Raw genomic sequence first — 23478 nt, forward strand, 5'->3', positions numbered from 1 at the left:
AACAACATATAGAAAGGAATGTGAACAACTGAAACAACAGACAGCTACAAATATGAAAACACATTCGGAGAGAGGAGACAGGAGAGAGAGGAGAGAGAGAAGAGAGAGAAGAGAGAGAGAAGAGAGAGGAGAGAGAGAAGAGAGAGAAGAGAGAGAGAAGAGAGAGGAGAGAGGAAAGAGGAGAGATATAGGAGAGAGAGAAAGAGGAGAGAGGAGGAGAGAGAGGAGAAGAGAGAGGAGAGAGAAAGAGAGAGGAGAGAGAAGAGAGAGAAAGAGAGAAGAGAGAGAAAGAGAGGACAGAAAAAAAGAGAAGAGAAAGAAAGAGAGAGGAGAGAGTAAGACAAGAGCAGGAAGAGAAAGTTAGCAGCAGATTTCTGCCTACACACACCGTATCCCAGGTAGCTATAGTCTACATTACAGTTAACCATGTTACCTGGTGATGACATGTTCTACTCTGTTAAAAACAGACGGCAAAGTGGAGATACTTCAGGTAGTCTGTGTGTTGTCCGAATCCCCAGGCAGGTAGGTCCAAGTGTAGCTGTGCCCTCTCTCTCTCTCTACCCCTTATACATCCCTCTATCCCTCACTTCTTCCTCTCTCCCTGGTTTTGCATAGAGCTTGTCTACCGCTCTACATCACAACAATGATTGGGAGGGTTTTTTTGCATGTGAGAGGAAAGTGACAATGACAGGAGATGGATGATGGAGAGAGATGACTTCCTCGTCGTCTCTACCCTACGGCGAAGACAAAACATCCTATGTATTGTACTAACAGCTTTATCAATAACACGCTATACTGTAGATTCAACAAGCATACTCTATGAAGAGGCATATCCTATACATTCAATATACAGCTTTCCCTCTACCTTATAGGTTCATTAAACAGCTCTGCCTCTACCTTATAGGTTCATTAAACAGCTCTGCCTCTCCCTTATAGGTTCATTAAACAGCTCTGCCTCTACCTTATAGGTTCATTAAACAGCTCTGCCTATCTTATAGGTTCATTAAACAGCTCTGCCTCTACCTTATAGGTTCATTAAACAGCTCCGCCTCCACCTTATAGGTTCATTAAACAGCTCTGTCTCTACCTTATAGATTCATTAAACAGCTCTGCCTCTATCTTATAGGTTCATTAAACAGCTCTGCCTCCACCTTATAGGTTCATTAAACAGCTCTGCCTCCACCTTATAGGTTCATTAAACAGCTCTGTCTCTACCTTATAGGTTCATTAAACAGCTCTGTCTCTACCTTACAGATTTTACAAACCCAGTCTCTCTGAATATCACACATGCATACAGTATTGTCCCTGGTCATCCTGCTGGCCACCCTGCTGGCTACCCTGCTGGCCACCCTGCATAGAGAAGGTGTCTCTAACAGTTAACCATCTGCTACACGATCTCACTCCCCTTCCAACGAGCCAAGGAACCGTTAGAAAATAGCCTCACTCTATACCACCACAGGTTCCACTGAAAAGCCTTCCTCTGTTTTTCATCAACAGTCCCGTAGAACACCATCCCTGAATTCCGTAGCAACACAAGACACATACCGTGACATATGGTATCACAAGAGGTCTTGAAATTGAACAAATTCTGTTAGGTTTAAAAAAAAATAATAATGTTTAGGGCATCAACATAATATCACAAATTATTTTTAAGTGATTCTGTCCACAGTTGAAAAAAAAACATGAATATTGGAACTTATACTAACGGAACTTATAATGGTATACCGACAAGGAAACACTGCATGGTGTTCAGGTTGTTCTTCTTGGGACCAGGGCTGCTGGGCTGTTCAATGGCCCTCTATGGCAGACGGTCTGCTTCCAACCTTTTCAGCCTATGGGTTCAATCCCTATCTGAAATCATTTTATATATATATATATATATATATACGCGAGCGGGCTTGATTGAGATTGCCAGGTGCAATGGAACTAATGGAATAGTTACAAAAGTGCAAACCCCACCCACCTGACACTCCAGGCAGGCTAAAGCATAAGCTCAAAGTTTTTGAAAGATTTCAAAGAGTATTTGAACCCAGGTCTGGTTGGAAGGTGATGCCGGAGGGGAACCGTGAGCTCAAAACTAAGGCAGGTTGGGAAGGGAATGGGTAGGGTCGAGACAGACGGACAAGGATAGACCAACACACACACGAAGACACACACACACACACACACACACACACACAAGGGCGTAAAACACATATACACAAAACATACACACACACACACGAAGGCCACAGACACACACACACACACACACAAGGGCGTAAAACACATATACACAAAACATACACACAAAACATACACACACACACACCCTGTCTCTCTCTCTCTCTCTTTCCTCGTCAATGGCTCTTTTATCCAACATGGCTGCCAGACATGAATGTGACTCCACACCCTGTTCCAACCACAGTCTAATAACAGGCACACCCAGACCAGACCGGACCAGCGTATGAACCCTGCCTGCTAAGGTAACAGTATGTGTATATTTAGGCACACACACACACACACACACACACACACACACACACACACACACACACACACACACACACACACACACACACACACACACACACACACACACACACACACGTACAGTACATAGTAAGCCACACCTTTTAAAAACCCTATCCTTAACCAGGTGGAAGAGCACATTTTGAAAATGGATTTACAATTGTATATAAAACAATTTAAAAAAAACATCTTCACTTGAATCTGATTGGTCAACTACCCCAGCCCTCCTGCATCAATTTACATACTTTGTATTATTTTGGGGTTGCTGCAGTTCAGTGTTGTGGCACTGTAACTTTGTCCACTCAGATGGACATAAAAAACACAACAACAAAAGAAAAAAACAGACAGCAAAGATATGGGATAAAAGGCATGAGTACCATTGGTGAGGGGTTAATAAAGCACCATTTCCTGTTTAGTAGAGACCTTGAAAAAGTAGGAATATGAAAATAAATAGTAAAGAACTTGAAGAGTAGAAATATGAAAATAAATCGTTTAAAATGCAAAAAGGCAACAAAAAAATATTTTGTACAAATTTGCTCAACCGGACGGTTGAAAAGTCTGGTGGGACTAAGAGTAAAAATACTTATTTTGGTGAAAAAAATATTATTGAATTGCTGACAACACACTCTATTAGGCAACATAAATTGGTTAAACCACATTTCATGACCCACGGGGTCAATTAAGCAATATTCAGTCTAAAGGTCACCTATAAAATAATATCTAAACCATTAATTAAAAACTGCACTTTGTCATTTACACAACATGAACAGAAGTGGAAACCTGCTCGTGAAACATCTCATTTCATACATAAGTATTCAGACTCTTTACTGTGAGACTCAACATTGAGCTCAGGTGCATCCTGTTTCCATTGATCATCATTGAGATGTTTCTACAACTGGATTGGAGTCCACCTGTGGTAAATTCAATTGATTGGACATGATTTGGAAAAGGCACACACCTGTCTATATAAGGTCCCACAGTTGACAGTGCATGTCAGAATAAAAAACCAAGCCATGAGGTCGAAGGAATTGTCTGTAGAGCTCCAAGACTGGATTGTGTCGAGGTACAGATCCGGGGAAGGGTACCAAAACATTTGTTTGGAACAACGAAGACTCTTCCTAGAGCTGGCCGCTCGGCCAAACTGAACAATCAGGGGAGAAGGGCCTTGGTCAGGGAGGTGACCAAGAACCCGATGGTCACTCTGACAGAGCTCCAGAGTTCCTCTGTGGAGATTAGAGAACCTTCCAGAAGGACAACCATCTCTGCAGCACTCTACCAATCAGGCCTTTATGATGGAGTGGCCAGACGGAAGTAACTCCTCAGTAAAATGCACATGACATCCCGCTTGGAGTTTGCCAAAAGGCACCTAAATGACTCAGACCATGAGAAACAAGATTCTCTGGTCTGATGAAACCAAGATTGAACTCTTTGGCCTGAATGCTAAGCGTCACGTCTAGAGGAAACCTGGCACCATCTCTACAGTGAAGCACGGTGATGGCAGCATCATGCTGTGGGGATCTTTTTCAGCGGCAGGGACTGGGAGACTAGTCAGGATCAAGGGAAAGATGAACGGAGAAAAGTACAGAGAGATCCTTGATGAAAATTTGCTCCACAGCACTCAGGACCTCAGACTGGAGCGAAGGTTCACCTTCCAACAGGACAAAGACCCTAAGCACACAGCCAAGACAACGCAGGAGTGGCTTCGGGACAAGTCTCTGAATGTCCTTGACTGGCCCAGCCAGAGCCCGGACTTGAACCCGATCGAACATCTCTGGAGAGACCTGAAAATAACTGTGCAGCAATGCTCCCCATCCAACCTGACAGAGCTTGAGAGGATCTGCAGAGAAGAATGGGAGAAAGTCCCCAAATACAGGTGTGCCAATATCGGTCAGGTAGACTTCTCCTTGCATCCGCATAACCCAGATTCGTCCGTCGGACTGCCAGATGGTGAAGCGTGATTAATCACTTCATCATCGGTCCCGTTCTGTGAGATTGTGTGGCCTACCACTTAGCGGCTGAGCCGTTGTTGCTCCTACATGCTTCCACTTCACAATAACGGCACTTACAGTTGACCGGGTAAAGCTCTAGCATGGCAGAAATCAAACGAGCTGACTTGTTGGAAAGGTGGCATCCTATGACAGTGCCATGTTGAAAGTCACTGAGCTTTTCAGTAAGGCCATTCTACTGGCAATGTTTGTCTATGGAGATTGCATGTCTGTGTATACCCTGCCTGCCTCTGTTAGGTATCAACGAGGAAACAGTCATATAAAACATTTACACTATTATACACACGCATGGATGTGCACTGTCACAGACAGACAGACAGACAGACAGACAGACAGACAGACAGACAGACAGACAGACAGACAGACAGACAGACAGACCCAGCTCATCTAGCTGATTATGCCTCAGACGAACCTCCAGACCCCCTCACCACACCACCCCACACCACCCTTCACCCACACCACCCCACACCCACACCACCCCTCACCCACACCACCCCACACCCACAGAGATACCACCCCACACCCACAGAGATACCCCCCATGTCTCACATTACATTTACATTTTAGTCATTTAGACATTAGATTGCTGACCAACGCTGATCTACCATGTCTGTCAGAATGCATTCTGGGTTTCTCAGGTCCAACACTGATCTACTATGTCTATCAGAATGCATTCTGGGGGTCCCAGGACCAACACTGATCTACTATGTCTATCAGCATGCATTCTGGGGGTCCCAGGACCAACACTGATCTACCAGGTCTATCAGAATGCATTCTGGAGGTCCCAGGACCAACACTGATCTACTATGTCTATCAGCATGCATTCTGGGGGTCCCAGGACCAACACTGATCTACCAGGTCTATCAGAATGCATTCTGGGGGTCCCAGGACCAACGCTGATCTACCAGGTCTATCAGAATGCATTCTGGGGGTCCCAGGACCAACACTGATCTACTATGTCTATCAGCATGCATTCTGGGGGTCCCAGGACCAACACTGATCTACCAGGTCTATCAGAATGCATTCTGGGGGTCCCAGGACCAACGCTGATCTACCAGGTCTATCAGCATGCATTCTGGGGGTCCCAGGACCAACACTGATCTACCAGGTCTATCAGAATGCATTCCGGGGGTCCCAGGACCAACACTGATCTACTATGTCTATCAGAATGCATTCTGGGGGTCCCAGGACCAACACTGATCTACTATGTCTATCAGCATGCATTCTGGGGGTCCCAGGACCAACACTGATCTACCAGGTCTATCAGAATGCATTCTGGGGGTCCCAGGACCAACACTGATCTACCAGGTCTATCAGCATGCATTCTGGGGGTTCCAGGACCAACACTGATCTACCAGGTCTATCAGCATGCATTCTGGGGGTCCCAGGACCAACGTTGATCTACTATGTCTATCAACATGCTAAGCACCAACAGAGAGCAGCATGAACAGGGACTGGATCATAACATAACATGGCTCTGCTCACCAGACTTGGGTTTAAATATTATTTTAAATAATTTCAAGTTCTCTATCTCTGCTTAGTAAACTTGCCTGGTACCAGTGCTGAAAAAGTAAAGTACAAATAACCCCCCAAAAACAGACTAAAGTAGTACTTTGAAGTATTTTTACTGAAGTACTTTATACCACTGCCTGGTACAGATCTAGGGAGACACCTGACACTCCAGGCTACATTAAGCAATACAAAGCAATAACAAAGCATTTTAAAAGATTGTAAGTAGTATTTGAACCCAGGTTTGCTCTACTCTGCTCACTCCCCCTGATAAGCAGAGCTTCCTGTCAGTCGAATGGACCATTGCTATGATTTGAATCAATTACTATGCTAGATAGATCTTTAAAGTTAAAGTTTAAAGGTATTAAAACAGGACAATAGTCCAATAAATACTTCACAATCCCTAAAGGGGATATCTGGGATGTATTTTAAAACCAATCCCTAAAGGGGATATCTGGGATGTATTTGAAACCAATCCCTAAAGGGGATATCTGGGATGTATTTGAAACCAATCCCTAAAGGGGATATCTGGGATGTATTTGAAACCAATCCCTAAAGGGGATATCTGTGATGTATTTGAAACCAATCCCTAAAGGGGATATCTGGGATGTATTTGAAACCAATCCCTAAAGGGGATATCTGGGATGTATTTGAAACCAATCCCTAAAGGGGATATCTGGGATGTATTTGAAACCAATCCCTAAAGGGGATATCTGGGATGTATTTGAAACCAATCCCTAAAGGGGATATCTGGGATGTATTTGAAACCAATCCCTAAAGGGGATATCTGGGATGTATTTGAAACCAATCCCTAAAGGGGATATCTGGGATGTATTTGAAACCAATCCCTTACCAGGTATTTTAATGATGGTACCTTATGACCAGGTGTGTAATGTGTGTATAGTGACTCATAACAGAGTACTACTAAGAGGCTATATGAAAACACTTACATTATATAACATTCCAGTTCTCTCTCTCTCTCTCTCTCACACACACACACACACACACACACACACACACACACACACACACACACACACACACACACACACACACACACACACACACACACACACACACACACACACAGAAGTAAACACGTTACCCTGTGTCCGTGTCACAAAAACACAGAAAAAAAACCTGACACACTTCGGGTGCGTTGGTAAATTCAGTCATCTACTCCGATTTCAGAGCACTCTCATCTGATTGCCAGAGAGTGCAGAATAACTGATGCATCTGCGAACGCTTAACACCCGTTGAATATGGACGTTGTCAGTAAACTCATCAGCCAGAGCGTCCGGTGTGCGCTCTGAACACGAAAACACTCTGAATTTGGAACGGACAATCTGACAGCACAGTTACAGTCACCAACTCTCTGGATAACATAACAGCTTAACCATCTCTCTGGATAACATAACAGCTTAACCATCTCTCTGCTAAGGCAAGTCATGTTCAGTGAGCTGTTCTCTCTCACTTAGATGTCTGGAAGTAGCTAGGGTGCTGTTAGCTTCGGTGCTGTTAGTACATTCTGATCAATCCTTAAAGAGATGGGTGGGGATAAAGCTTAAGAGAGTGTGAACGATGCTGAATGGCTGTAGACAAAGGAGAGCTCTCCAGTAGGTGTAACAAAACATTCAAAGACCATTTTCTCAAAAGTGGAGGTTACAAGTTGATCAACTTTCAAAGCAGAATTACTTTCCGATTGTTCCTCAACTGTAGTGTGTGATATACAGTTTTCTAGCTCTGAGTCTCTACTTTTATCTAATGTAAAAAACACAATTTTAAATGTTGTTACATAAGACCAATTTGAGCCGGTCGGTCACATGTTAACATACAGTGAGTAGTAAACCCGTCCCCCTGTGTCCGTGTCACACAAACACACACAAACACACACTCCCGTCCAAATCTTACCATATAGAGCCTTGGCGCTAATCTTGCTGTCAGATCTGGCCACCCCACTGCAGAGAGAGGAAGAGCAGGAGGAAGAGGAGGAGGGGTTACCAGGGTTACGTAGTCTGCCCTTCATCGCTTATCCAATTTTTTTCTCAAACTTCTCCAAATGTGACAATGTACTACACACACACACACACACACACTACCTATCACTAATCAGTCTCACTACACACACACACACAGGGCAGTGTGATACAGTGAGTAAGAGTTTCCCAGCTTGCAGACTGGACAGGACTGGAAGAGATTAGTCTTGAAATTCTGAGCATATGGCCCAGAGAGAGAGAGACAGAGAAGCGGCATGGAGAACGGGGAGAGAGAGAGAGAGAGAGAGAGAGAGAGAGAGAGGAGGCGTGGGTCACGGGTAGAGAGAGTAAGAGAGAGAGGGGGGGCGTGGCGCACATGTAGAGAGAGAGAGGGGGGGGGCGTGGGGCACATGGAGAGAGAGAGAGGAGGGCGGGCGTGGGGCACATGGAGAGAGAGAGAGGAGGGGGGGCGTGGGGCACATGGAGAGAGAGAGGAGGGGGGGCGTGGGGCACATAGAGAGAGGAGGGGGGGCGTGGGGCACATGGAGAGAGAGACAGGAGGGGGGGCGTGGGGCACATGGAGAGAGAGAGGAGGGGGGGCGTGGGGCACATGGAGAGAGAGAGAGGAGGGGGGGGGCGTGGGGCACATGGAGAGAGAGGAGGGGGGGCGTGGGGCACATGGAGAGAGAGAGAGGAGGGCGGGCGTGGGGCACATGGAGAGAGAGAGAGGAGGGGGGGGCGTGGGGCACATGGAGAGAGAGAGGAGGGGGGGCGTGGGGCACATAGAGAGAGGAGGGGGGGGCGTGGGGCACATGGAGAGAGAGACAGGAGGGGGGGCGTGGGGCACATGGAGAGAGAGAGGAGGGGGGGCGTGGGGCACATAGAGAGAGGAGGGGGGGCGTGGGGCACATGGAGAGAGAGACAGGAGGGGGGGCGTGGGGCACATGGAGAGAGAGAGGAGGGGGGGCGTGGGGCACATGGAGAGAGAGAGAGGAGGGGGGGGGCGTGGGGCACATGGAAAGAGAGAGAGGAGGGGGGGGCGTGGGGCACATGGAGAGAGAGAGAGGAGGGGGGCGTGGGGCACATGGAGAGAGAGAGAGAGGAAGGGGGCGTGGGGCACATGGAGAGAGAGAGGAGGGGGGGCGAGGGGCACATGGAGAGAGAGGAGAGGGGGCGTGGGGCACATGGAGAGAGAGAGAGGAGGGGGGGGGACGTGGGGCACATGGAGAGAGAGGAGGGGGGGGGGGGCACATGGAGAGAGAGAGAGAGGAGGGGGGGGGGGGGCGTGGGGCACATGGAGAGAGAGGAGAGGGGGCGTGGGGCACATGGAGAGAGAGGAGGGGGGGGCGTGGGGCACATGGAGAGAGAGGAGGGGGGGTGTGGGGCACATGGAGAGAGAGAGAGGAGGGGGGGTGTGGGGCACATGGAGAGAGAGAGGAGGGGGGGTGTGGGGCACATGGAGAGAGAGGAGGGGGGGCACATGGAGAGAGAGAGAGAGAGAGGAGGGGGGGGTGTGGGGCACATGGAGAGAGAGAGGAGGGGTGGTGTGGGGCACATGGAGAGAGAGAGAGGAGGGGGGGTGTGGGGCACATGGAGAGAGAGAGGAGGGGGGGCATGGGGCACATGGAGAGAGAGAGGGGGGGGGGGCGTGGGGCACATGGAGAGAGAGGAGGGGGGGGGCGTGGGGCACATGGAGAGAGAGGAGGGGGGGGCACATGGAGAGAGAGAGGAGGGGGGTGTGGGGCACATGGAGAGAGAGAGGAGGGGGGGTGTGGGGCACATGGAGAGAGGGGGGGGGGCACATGGAGAGAGAGAGAGAGGAGGGGGGGGTGTGGGGCACATGGAGAGAGAGAGGAGGGGGGGGTGTGGGGCACATGGAGAGAGAGAGAGGAGGGGGGGTGTGGGGCACATGGAGAGAGAGAGGAGGGGGGGCGTGGGGCACATGGAGAGAGAGAGGGGGGGGGGGGGGGGGCACATGGAGAGAGAGAGAGGAGGGGGGGTGTGGGGCACATGGAGAGAGAGAGGAGGGGGGGGGTGGGGCACATGGAGAGAGAGAGAGGAGGGGGGGTGTGGGGCACATGGAGAGAGAGAGGAGGGGGGGCGTGGGGCACATGGAGAGAGAGAGGGGGGGGGCGTGGGGCACATGGAGAGAGAGAGAGAGGAGGGGGGGGCGTGGGGCACATGGAGAGAGAGGAGGGGGGGGCACATGGAGAGAGAGGGAGAGAGGAAAGCTGGAGCCAGGAACCCAGGAAAAGCACACACGCAACAGAAACAGAGGTTTCTCTGTCCTCCAGAAGTCCCTGACCCAGTCTGACATATACTAGGTTAGTGATTTTATCTCACTGTGTTTAACTAGGAGTCTGGGAAAGGGCATCTATTAAAAGATGGAAAATGGATGTATGTGTGTGTGTGGTGTGTGTGCATATATGTATGTGTGTGTGTGTGCGTGCGTGTGTGCGTGTGTGTGTGTGTATATGTGTGTGTGTGTGTGTGTGTGTGTCACTCACTTGGCCTGCCTCATCGGAGGTCCCAGGACACTCATGATCTAAGACATCCGCCAGAGAAGAAGGGAGTCTGAGAGGAGAGAGAAATGACATCATGTTTGTTTACTAAACCGAGCATAGAACGTTTCCCACAAGATCAATTCTATACATGATATATATCTATAGACGACGTCTATAACAACCAACATTGGTTACACAACCTCAATGTCTTCTCACTTAAACATTGACAGAATCAAATCAAAGTTTATTGGTCGCGTACAGAGATTTGCAGATGTTATCGCAGGTGCAGCAAAATGCTTGTGTTCCTAGTTCCAACAGTACAGTAATATCTAACTAAATGCTTGTGTTTCCAGCTCCAACAGTGCAGTAATACCTAACTAAATGCTTGTGTTCCTAGTTCCAACAGTACAGTAATATCTAACTAAATGCTTGTGTTCCTAGCTCCAACAGTGCAGTAATATCTAACTAAATGCTTGTGTTTCTAGCTCCAACAGTACAGTAGGGAACTTTTTAGGTTGTCAGTGATGTGCACGCTGAGGAACTTGAAGACTTTGAACCTCTCCAATGCAGCAGCCCCTGTTGATGGGGGTGTGCTCTCTCTGCTGAAGTCCACGATCAGCACCTTCGTTTTGTTGACGTTGAGGGAGAGGTTATTTTCCTGGCACCACTCCGCCAGGGCCCCTCACCTCCTCCATGTAGTCTTAAGTTTCTGCCTATAGGTGGGGAGGAGTAGAACGGAGGCGTGCTTCTACACCTGCATTGCTTGCTGTTTGGGGGGTTTTAGGCTGGGTTTCTGTACAGCACTTTGTGACATCAGCTGATGTAAGAAGGGCTTTATAAATAAATACATTTGATGATCTGATTTTTCTAAGGGAGGGAACAGTAGCAATGATCCTCAGTCCTCAATGCGAGTGTAGACGTGTTGATAGAATTTCAGTAGCATTTTCCTCAGATTTCCGTGTGGCTCAGTTGATAGAGCATAGTGCTTGCAATGCCAGGGTTGTGGGTTCGATTCCCATGGGGGACCAGTACGGGGATGGGGGGAAACACAACAATGTATCCAGTCACTACTGTAAGTTGCTCTGGATAAGGGCGTCTGACTAAAATGCTAAATCCCCTGCTGTAGTAACTGTGACCTGAGGATATGTGGTTTCCAGTGTAGTTCTTTGAGAGCCATTGCCAGCTTGTGGGGAGGGAATGTGTGTCGGTGTTCTGGTTCCAGACCCTGGGATGAATAGAGCTGCCTTGGGAAGATCAAACAAAGGATCCAGGTCAGGGAAATCTCATTTCTGATCATATTTCTGGTGAGTGACCGCCAATCTAATATCCCAAAGTTATTTCTGGCTTTAGGTCATAAAACAAGAAATATTCTCACCAAATAACGTAGTAAATAACACACACAACTACTGCAAAGTTGGCTAAGAGCTAGAACCAGGGCGACCATTTCACAACATGAAGATTGTAGTTGCTGTTGGTGGGTGGGTCAGAGTGCTGTTGGTGGGTGGCTCAGAGTGCTGTTGGTGGGTGGGTCAGAGTGCTGTTGGTGGGTGGCTCAGAGTGCTGTTGGTGGGTGGCTCAGAGTGCTGTTGGTGGGTGGCTCAGAGTGCTGTTGGTGGGTGGCTCAGAGTGCTGTTGGAGTGCTGTTGGTGGGTGGCTCAGACAGACAGGAGCTGTATTGTTGTATTGTTATTAGGTACACCCCCGTTAATGAAAATAGTCCTACAGACAGTGAGTCATGTGGCTGTGGCTTGCTATATAAAGGGACTAAGAACCGTTTACGACTCAGAACCGTTTACGACATGCCTTTTAATGTTGTTGAAATGTTAAGGTGTCCAAAAGTAGTTAAAAATAACGTTTCCATCTTAAGCAGCGAAATTGTTTGCGGAAATCAGCTTTGTTTACACAGCAAGGACGAAAAGAATGTCATTTTGGCTGTAATGATCTCCAAAATTCAACTCGCACCGTTGATATAGCAACAGACGCTACCAGCTTATCGAATCCCATTGTGACACGGGGGGACGACGACGACGAGACACTGTTTAGCATAACAGGGCCTCTAAGTTGGTAGGAGGACACAATAGGGCTATCAACTGGTTAATCTACATCACTGTCACACAATCTCTAGCCTGCTATTAAAGAGCATATTGGAATTGTTTAACTCAATTAATTGACCTTTGATATGTTTTTATAACAGCCAGTTAAGTTAACTATTAGCTCATTTACTGTGCCTTAAGAAAACAAGGGGTAGTAGAGGAATGACTCTTTATCTACTGATGACAGGAACCGTGTAAAAGACAAAAAAAACAATCCCTTTTCTCTCATCAGACTTGATGGCACCTCCTCAAGACAGTCAGTAACGATTATGTAATCATGTAATGTCTAATGCGTCTCCGTCTGGAACCATAAATAATGGTGTCATTAGTAAATGATTACTGTCTAACTTATCTGGATATTAGCCTGATCCCCGAATGCTGCAAAATCACCATAGAAGTTAGCAAGTCAACACAAACAGATCTGAGACAAAGCTAATATTAAAAGGCCCAGTTCAGTCAAAAACGTGATTCTCCTGTGTTATATATATATATATATAGCCAGTTAAGCTGGCTATATATTTCCACAAAATTGTGAAAATTATGATAATGCCCTTTAGTGTTAGAGCTGTTTGAAAAGACACCTAAAGTTTCTGACTGTTTTTGATGGGATGGAGTTTTGACCTGCTTGGTGACATCACCAGACAGTAAATTAGTTAATAGACCAATAGGAAAGAGAGTTACAAACCTCTCTGCCAATACCAACAGTCCCTAGCAACATTCTTGCTTGAGAAATAGCTCTTTGCTAAGAAGCAATTTCTGTTTATTTTTGCCCATTTTAATTGAAAACAAATCACAGTAAGGTACTTAATTGTTACCCAGAAATGAATTGATATTGAGATAAAAACATCTGCATTGGACCTTTAATGCATTTACTTACTAGAAGCAAAATAACGGTAAAATAAAAAAAAAAGTGTTTGTTTCGTTACGTCTACTCCGGTGTTCCACGAACCACCGAACCACGACCCACGAACCACCGGTCCACGAACCACCGGTCCACGAACCACCGAACCACCGATCCACCGGTCCACCGGTCCTGGCATCCATCATTACACCTGGACTTTATTACTTACCATTTATCTAGCGCTTTGTTCTGTCAGTCATCAGGTAGTAATTGTTTGTGTTTCCATGTCCAGACGCTTCTCTTGTTTTGTACCGGGTCTTGTTTTTTTTGTTTTTTCTCTCTTCTTCATTAAACTCACTAACTGCACCTTCTTCCTGACTCCCTGTGTTGACGTTACATGTGTCTGCTTCACACAGAAGATTTGAGTTTCATCCAGTAACTTTTTAATCCCATTTGTATTTTGGTGAAGAAAATAACTACTTTTTTTTTATTTATTTATTTTTTTACAAGAAGAGTATTCTTTTCACTTCCTTCTCCTCTAAGCATCTCTTTATATAGCTTCTCGTTGTTTACCTTCTCCTCTAAGCATCTCTTTATATTAGCTTCTCGTTGTTTACCTTCTCCTCTAAGCATCTCTTTATATTAGCTTCTCGTTGTTTACCTTCTCCTCTAAGCATCTCTTTATATTAGCTTGTACTATATTGATTACAACTGAGAGCCCAGGTCTGATGTCACTCGTTGGTTACTAGCTGCTACTATTAAGTGCTTGACTGACTGGTCAGGTACTGGCTCAGTCTACCTGTCAGCTGGGTGTCCATATGGTACAGACAGGTATTACCAAGCAGAAGGGCTCTGATTGGGCCCTACCCCTTTGGGTCCTGGTCAAAAAGTACTGTATATAGGGAATCAGTACTGCATCGGGCTGGGTGAACGGGGTAACAACGGGCTGGGGTAACAACGGGCTGGGGTAACAACGGGCTGGGGTAACAACGGGCTGGGGTAACAACGGGCTGAGGTAACCACGGGCTGGGGGTAACAAACGGGGCTGGGGTAACAACGGGCGTGGGGTAACAACGGGCTGGGGTAACAACGGGCTGGGGTAACAACGGGCTGGGGTGTAACAACGGGCTGGGGTAACAACGGGCTGAGGTAACAACGGGCTGGGGTAACAACGGGCGGGTAACAACGGGCTGGGGTAACAACGGGCTGGGGTAACCACGGGCTGGGGTAACCACGGGCTGGGGTAACCACCGGGCTGGGGTAACAACGGGCTGAGGTAACCACGGGCTGGGGTAACAACGAGCTGGGGGTAACAACGGGCTGGGGTAACCACGGGCTGGGGTAACCACGGGCTGGGGTAACCACGGGCTGGGGTAACAACGGGTGGGGTAACAACGGGCTGGGTAACAACGGGCTGGGGTAACAACGGGCTGGGGGTAACCACGGGCTGGGGTAACCACGGGCTGGCGGTAACAACGGGGCTGGGGTAAACCACGCGGCTGGGGTAACAACGGGCTGAGGGTAACAACGGGCTGGGGTAACAACGGGCTGGGTTAACCATCGGCTGGGGGTAACATACGGGCTGGGGTACCACGGGCGGGTGGGGTAAAAACGGATGAGGTAACAACCGGGCTGGCGGTAACTACCGGGCTGGGGTAACAAAGGGCTGGGGGTAACCACGGGCTGGGGTAACAACGGGTGGGGTACACCGGGCTGGGCGTAACAACGGGCTGGCGGTAATAACGGGCTGGGGGTAAGGGTGGTAACAACGGGCTGGGGTAACAACGTGGCTGAGGCAACAATTTAGGCTTACAATAATAGCCACTAAAAGTGCAGCAAGAGAATTCACAGACATGCATGTATCTCTCCCAGTGCCTGCTTCAATCTACAACAACGACACAGCCTGCCTCGGAGGGCTTATTAATAAGCCAATAAAACTGTGTCGGAGGAGCAACAAGGAGCACGAGAGGCGCTGGAGCTTATCTAGATACAGCTTATCTATACATCTATATAATACCATAGCAGATTACACACACAAAGTATGCATACCAAATGGAACCCTGTTCCTGTATAGTGTCCTCCTTTTGACCCAGAGTCCTTTGCACTATATAGGGAATAGGGTGCCATTTGGGACGAGGCCATGACCAATAGGTGAATCAGGGTTATGAGGCCTGGGAGACTATCGGAGAGTGACTAGGTAGTGTTTAATTCAACACTTCTCTTTCCTCTCTTATCTCTCCAGTCATCTTCTCTCACTCTCTCTCCCATTGTTTCGCACAGCCAGGTGCTGGCACAAGACCAGGTTTCAGGGTAGGAGGGAGGGGGGAGGGGGGGATAAGAGAGGGGCAGGGAAGGAGGGAGAGATGAGAGGGAGGGAGGGAGGGGATAAGAGAGGGGCAGGGAGAGAGGGAGGGAGAGAGATGAGAGGGAGGGAGTGAGGAGGAGAGAGAGATGAGAGGGAGGGAGGGAGGGAGGGAGAGAGAGATGAGAGGGAGGGAGGGAGGGAGGGAGGGAGGGAGGGAGGGAGGGAGGAGGGAGGGAGAGAGAGATGAGAGGGAGGAGGGAGGGAGAGAGAGATGAGAGGGAGGGAGGGAGGGAGAGAGAGATGAGAGGATGAGAGGAGCGAGAGATGAGGGAGGGAGGGAGAGAGAGATGGGAGGGAGGGGATGAGAGAGAGGGGGAAGAGAGAGAGATGAGAGGGAGGGAGGGGATGAGAGAGAGGGAGGGAGGATGTGAGCATGCTCCCTCTGCTGTCTCCTGAAGTCCACGATCAGCTCCTTTGTTTTGTTGACGTTGAGGAGGGAGGTTATTTTCTGGCACCACTCAGCAGTGCCCTCACCTCCCTGTAGGCCGTCTCGTCGTTGTTGGTAAATCAAGCCTACCACTGTTGTGTTGTCTGGAAACTGATAATTGATTTGGAGACATGCGTGGCCACGCAAGTCATGGGTGAACAGGGAGTCCACGAGGGAGGATCAGCGTAGAGGAGGTGTTATTTTCACTATTTACCGCTGGTTATAATGCGTGCAAAAGCAATCGCCATGTGTAGACAACTGATCATTGGGACAGCGTCATTGAGCTGCTTTGAGACAAGCGTGGGGAACTCGTCTTGATAACTCATTTGAGTTTTGAGTCAGATTTTGAGTTTTCACTGAATCTCTGTTCGGATATTTGGTCACAACTACGCTGGAAAATGTTTAGCTAGGGTTGAGGTGAGCGCTCATGATCATTAGTCTAGCAATTTTAAAAGCAACGCAGATATTGTCTACACACACACACACACAACACACACACACACACACAAACACGACACAGACACAGACACAGACACAGACACACACACAGACACACACACACACACAGACACACACACACACACACACACACACACACACAGACACACACACCCAGACACAACACACAGACAACACACAACCACACAACACACACAGACACCACACAGACACACACACACACACACACAGACACAGACACAGAACACAGACAACAGACACACACAAGAACACAGACACAGACACAGACACAGACACAGACACACAGACACAGAACAGACACAGACACAGACACAGACCACACACCACACAGACACACACCACACACACACACACACACAACACACACACACACACACACACACTAGGCCTATAGCTGCCTGATGAGCTTCCCTGAGGTTTTCTGATGCATTTCAGTCACTCAGCTACTGATGCCAATATACTCATTTGTTCACTTTTCCCGTAGGCTATTCAGGTCCTTTGACATATTTTTGTTTAAAAAAGGTAATAAAGGCCTATATCATTTCAATAACAATATATAGCTGAAGCCACTATTGGCTTCCTTGACTTAAAAAATATTATAATAATAAAAACATTTACGTCATTTAGCAGACGCTCTTATCCAGAGCGACTTACAAATTGGCGCATTCACCTTATGATATCCAGTGGATCAACCACTTTACAATAGTATATATATATTGAGTCAGAAGATATATATATATATATATATAATCTTTATTTAATTGTGTGTGTGTGTGTGTGTGTGTGTGTATAATATATTGATCGTGTAATATATATTTATAACCTTTATTTAATTATTTAACGTTATTTAACTAGACTTACTGAATCTATTCTCGGAATTGTAGGCTAGGCTACTTGCTGATTGATTATTTTAAATATTATTGTAACAGTAGGCCTACCTACACAGTAACCTCCTATGGGGGTTATTGACCACAAGCCATTGAACTAATAATAATAAGTGGTGATTATCTGGCCTTGGGGGAAAGCACAGCTCATGGAAGAACACACAGCGCTGCAGGAAGGGCTGCAGGAAATTCTGAAAAAAATGTACTGAAATACATTTGCCAAATTATGTAATTTCTCCTGTCTCTGTAAATAAATGAAATCATTGAAAATACTACAACTATAATTTAGCAACAGAGGATCAACAGATATTATGTATATATAGTTTTTTTAAATGCTGTAGATTGTGTGTCACAACTCGAGTTTTGGTGCAGGTACAGCCAAACTAGTGCAAAAATAATACTGTGATATTGTCGATACGACATAACATCAAAAATAATACCCCGATATGTAACTGTATCGATATCATTAACGTTCACCTCAGATCAGACATTAAACATTCTGCTAGTATAAAACTGGCTTCCAATGAGATGATGTCATAACAACCAGTTTTACTCGCTGGGTAGTTACAAATAAACTTTAAAGGAAGAGGACTAAAGTAAAATATCGTGGCCAACACTGATTCTACCAGGAAGGCCTGAAACAAGAGTCATGGACTAGTGGGCCTCATTTACAGAAGTTCCCTATGAGTCTCAAATACCACCCTATTACCTATATAGTGCACTACTTTAGACCAGAGCCCTATGGCACCCTATTCCCTATATAGTGCACTACTTTAGACCAGAGCCCTATGGCACCCTATTCCCTATATAGTGCACTACTTTAGACCAGAGCCCTATGGCACCCTATTCCCTACATAGTGCACTACTTTAGACCAGAGCCCTATAGAACCCTATTCCCTATATAGTGCACTACTTTAGACCAGAGCCCTATGGCACCCTATTCCCTACATAGTGCACTACTTTAGACCAGAGCCCTATGGCACCCTATTCCCTACATAGTGCACTACGTTAGACCAGAGCCCTATGGCACCCTATTCCCTACATAGTGCACTATGTTAGACCAAGGGCCCAAACCTATGTCACCTCTGCACTGTCTGTTACTTGACTGAAAAGCTCCAGATCTTTATAAAGCAGTAGCCAGTAGCTCAATACTAATGTCCTTATACAGCAAATCATTACACGATCAATAACAACCATTATCAATCATTACACGATCAATATCAACCATTACACGATCAATATCAATCATTACACGATCAATATCAATCATTACACGATCAATATCAATCATTACACGATCAATATCAATCATTACACGATCAATATCAATCATTACACGATCAATATCAATCAATATCAATCATTACACGATCAATATCAATCATCATTACACGATCAATATCAGTCATCATTACACGATCAATATCAATCATTACACGATCAATATCAATCACTACACGATCAATATCAATCATTACACGATCAATATCAATCATTACACGATCAATATCAATCATTACACGATCAATATCAATCACTACACGATCAATATCAATCATTACACGATCAATATCAATCATTACACGATCAATATCAGTCATCATTACACGATCAATATCAATCATTACACGATCAATATCAATCATTACACGATCAATATCAATCATTACACGATCAATATCAATCATTACACGATCAATATCAATCACTACACGATCAATATCAATCACTACACGATCAATATCAATCATTACACGATCAATATCAATCATTACACGATCAATATCAGTCATCATTACACGATCAATATCAATCATTACACGATCAATATCAATCATTACACGATCAATATCAATCATTACACGATCAATATCAATCATTACACAATCAATATCAATCATTACACGATCAATAAATCATTACACGATCAATATCAATCATTACACGATCAATATCAATCATTACACGATCAATATCAATCATTACACAATCAATATCAATCATTACACGATCAATATCAGTCATCATTACACGATCAATATCAATCATTACACAATCAATATCAATCATTACACGATCAATATCAGTCATCATTACACGATCAATATCAATCATTACACGATCAATATCAATCATTACACGATCAATATCAGTCATCACTACACGATCAATATCAGTCATTACACAATCAATATCATCATTACACGATCAATATCAGTCATCACTACACGATCAATATCAATCATTACACGATCAATATCAGTCATTACACGATCAATATCAATCATTACACAATCAATATCAATCATTACACAATCAATATCAATCATTACACGATCAATATCAGTCATCACTACACGATCAATATCAGTCATTACACGATCAATATCAGTCATTACACGATCAATATCAATCATTACACGATCAATATCAGTCATTACACAATCAATATCAATCATTACACAATCAATATCAGTCATCACTACACGATCAATATCAGTCATCATTACACGATCAATATCAGTCATCATTACACGATCAATATCAGTCACCATTACACGATCAATATCAGTCACCATTACACGATCAATATCAATCATTACACAATCAATATCAGTCATCACTACACGATCAATATCAGTCATCACTACACGATCAATATCAATCATTACACAATCAATATCAGTCATCATTACACGATCAATATCAGTCATCACTACACGATCAATATCAATCATTACACGATCAATATCAATCATTACACGATCAATATCAATCTTTACACGATCAATATCAATCATTACACGATCAATATCAATCATTACACGATCAATATCAATCATTACACGATCAATATCAATCATTACACGATCAATATCAATCAATATCAATCATTACACGATCAATATCAATCATCATTACACGATCAATATCAGTCATCATTACACGATCAATATCAATCATTACACGATCAATATCAATCACTACACGATCAATATCAATCATTACACGATCAATATCAATCACTACACGATCAATATCAATCACTACACGATCAATATCAATCACTACACGATCAATATCAATCATTACACGATCAATATCAGTCATCATTACACGATCAATATCAATCATCATTACACGATCAATATCAATCATTACACGATCAATATCAATCATTACACGATCAATATCAATCATTACACGATCAATATCAATCACTACACGATCAATATCAATCACTACACGATCAATATCAATCATTACACGATCAATATCAATCATTACACGATCAATATCAATCATTACACGATCAATATCAGTCATCATTACACGATCAATATCAATTACACGATCAATATCAATCATTACACGATCAATATCAATCATTACACGATCAATATCAATCATTACACGATCAATATCAATCATTACACGATCAATATCAATCATTACACGATCAATATCAATCATTACACGATCAATATCAATCATTACACGATCAATATCAATCATTACACGATCAATATCAATCATTACACGATCAATATCAATCATTACACGATCAATATCAATCATTACACAATCAATATCAATCATTACACGATCAATATCAATCATTACACGATCAATATCAATCATTACACGATCAATATCAATCATTACACAATCAATATCAATCATTACACAATCAATATCAATCATTACACGATCAATATCAATCATTACACGATCAATATCAATCATTACACAATCAATATCAATCATTACACGATCAATATCAGTCATCATTACACGATCAATATCAATCATTACACGATCAATATCAATCATTACACGATCAATATCAGTCATCACTACACGATCAATATCAGTCATTACACAATCAATATCAATCATTACACAATCAATATCAATCATTACACGATCAATATCAGTCATCACTACACGATCAATATCAATCATTACACGATCAATATCAGTCATTACACGATCAATATCAATCATTACACAATCAATATCAATCATTACACAATCAATATCAATCATTACACGATCAATATCAGTCATCACTACACGATCAATATCAGTCATTACACGATCAATATCAGTCATTACACGATCAATATCAGTCATTACACAATCAATATCAATCATTACACAATCAATATCAGTCATCACTACACGATCAATATCAGTCATCATTACACGATCAATATCAGTCATCATTACACGATCAATATCAGTCATCATTACACGATCAATATCAGTCACCATTACACGATCAATATCAATCATTACACAATCAATATCAGTCATCACTACACGATCAATATCAGTCATCACTACACGATCAATATCATCATTACACAATCAATATCAGTCATCATTACACGATCAATATCAGTCATCATTACACGATCAATATCAGTCATCACTACACGATCAATATCAATCATTACACAATCAATATCAGTCATCACTACACGATCAATATCAGTCATCATTACACGATCAATATCAGTCATCATTACACGATCAATATCCGTCATCATTACACGATCAATATCAGTCATCATTACACGATCAATATCAGTCATCATTACACGATCAATATCAGTCATCATTACACGATCAATATCAGTCATCATTACACGATCAATATCAGTCATCATTACACAATCAATATCAGTCATCATTACACGATCAATATCCGTCATCATTACACGATCAATATCAGTCATCACTACACGATCAATATCAGTCATCATTACACGATCAATATCAGTCATCATTACACAATCAATATCAGTCATCACTACACGATCAATATCAATCATTACACAATCAATATCAGTCATCACTACACTATCAATATCAGTCATCATACACGATCAATATCCGTCATCATTACACGATCAATATCAGTCATCACTACACGATCAATATCAGTCATCATTACACGATCAATATCAGTCATCATTACACAATCAATATCAGTCATCATTACACAATCAATATCAGTCATCATTACACGATCAATATCAGTCATCATTACACAATCAATATCAGTCATCATTACACGATCAATATCCGTCATCATTACACGATCAATATCAGTCATCACTACACGATCAATATCAGTCATCATTACACGATCAATATCAGTCATCATTACACAATCAATATCAGTCATCATTACACGATCAATATCAGTCATCATTACACAATCAATATCAGTCATCATTACACGATCAATATCAGTCATCATTACACGATCAATATCAGTCATCATTACACAATCAATATCAGTCATCACTACACGATCAATATCAGTCATCATTACACGATCAATATCAGTCATCATTACACGATCAATATCAGTCATCATTACACGATCAATATCAGTCATCACTACACGATCAATATCAGTCATCATTACACGATCAATATCAGTCATCATTACACGATCAATATCAGTCATCATTACACGATCAATATCAGTCATCATTAAATGATGGGGACCCACTGCTGGCTTGCTTCTGAAGCTAAGCAGGGTTTGTCCTGGTCGGTTCCTGGATGGGAGACCAGATGTTGCTGGAAGTGGGTTGGAGGGCCAGTAGGAGGCACCCTTTCTCTGGTCTCTAAAAAAATATCCCAGTGCCCCAGGGCAGTGATTCGGGACATTGCCCTGTGTAGGATGCTGTCTTTCGGATGGGACGTTAAATGGGTGTCCTGACTCTCTGTGGTCATTAAAGATCCCATGGCACTTATCGTAAGAGAGGGGGTGTTAACCCTGGTGTCCTGGCTAAATTCCAATCTGGCACTCATACCATCAGGCTGTCTAATTATCCCCAGCTTCCAGTTGGCTCATTCATTCC

The 23478-nt window shown here is 44.2% G+C and overlaps 2 long non-coding RNA genes across 2 annotated transcripts; both read right to left on the reverse strand.

The window, feature by feature from the left end:
- Positions 1-7791: 7791 nt before the first annotated feature.
- LOC115182018 (uncharacterized) lies at positions 7792-10579 on the reverse strand. The gene is made up of 2 exons (XR_003873592.1): positions 10510-10579; positions 7792-7984 (listed from the first exon to the last, which is right to left on the reverse strand). It is a non-coding gene; the product is annotated as an uncharacterized LOC115182018 (long non-coding RNA).
- Positions 10580-13938: 3359 nt separating this feature from the next.
- Positions 13939-14325, reverse strand: LOC115182019 (uncharacterized). Its single transcript, XR_003873593.1, has 2 exons — positions 14058-14325; positions 13939-13970 (listed from the first exon to the last, which is right to left on the reverse strand). It is a non-coding gene; the product is annotated as an uncharacterized LOC115182019 (long non-coding RNA).
- Between the last annotated feature and the right edge of the window lie 9153 nt (positions 14326-23478).

This window comes from Salmo trutta, unplaced genomic scaffold, assembly GCF_901001165.1.
Source record: "Salmo trutta unplaced genomic scaffold, fSalTru1.1, whole genome shotgun sequence".
In the NCBI taxonomy this organism is placed as follows: domain Eukaryota; kingdom Metazoa; phylum Chordata; class Actinopteri; order Salmoniformes; family Salmonidae; genus Salmo; species Salmo trutta.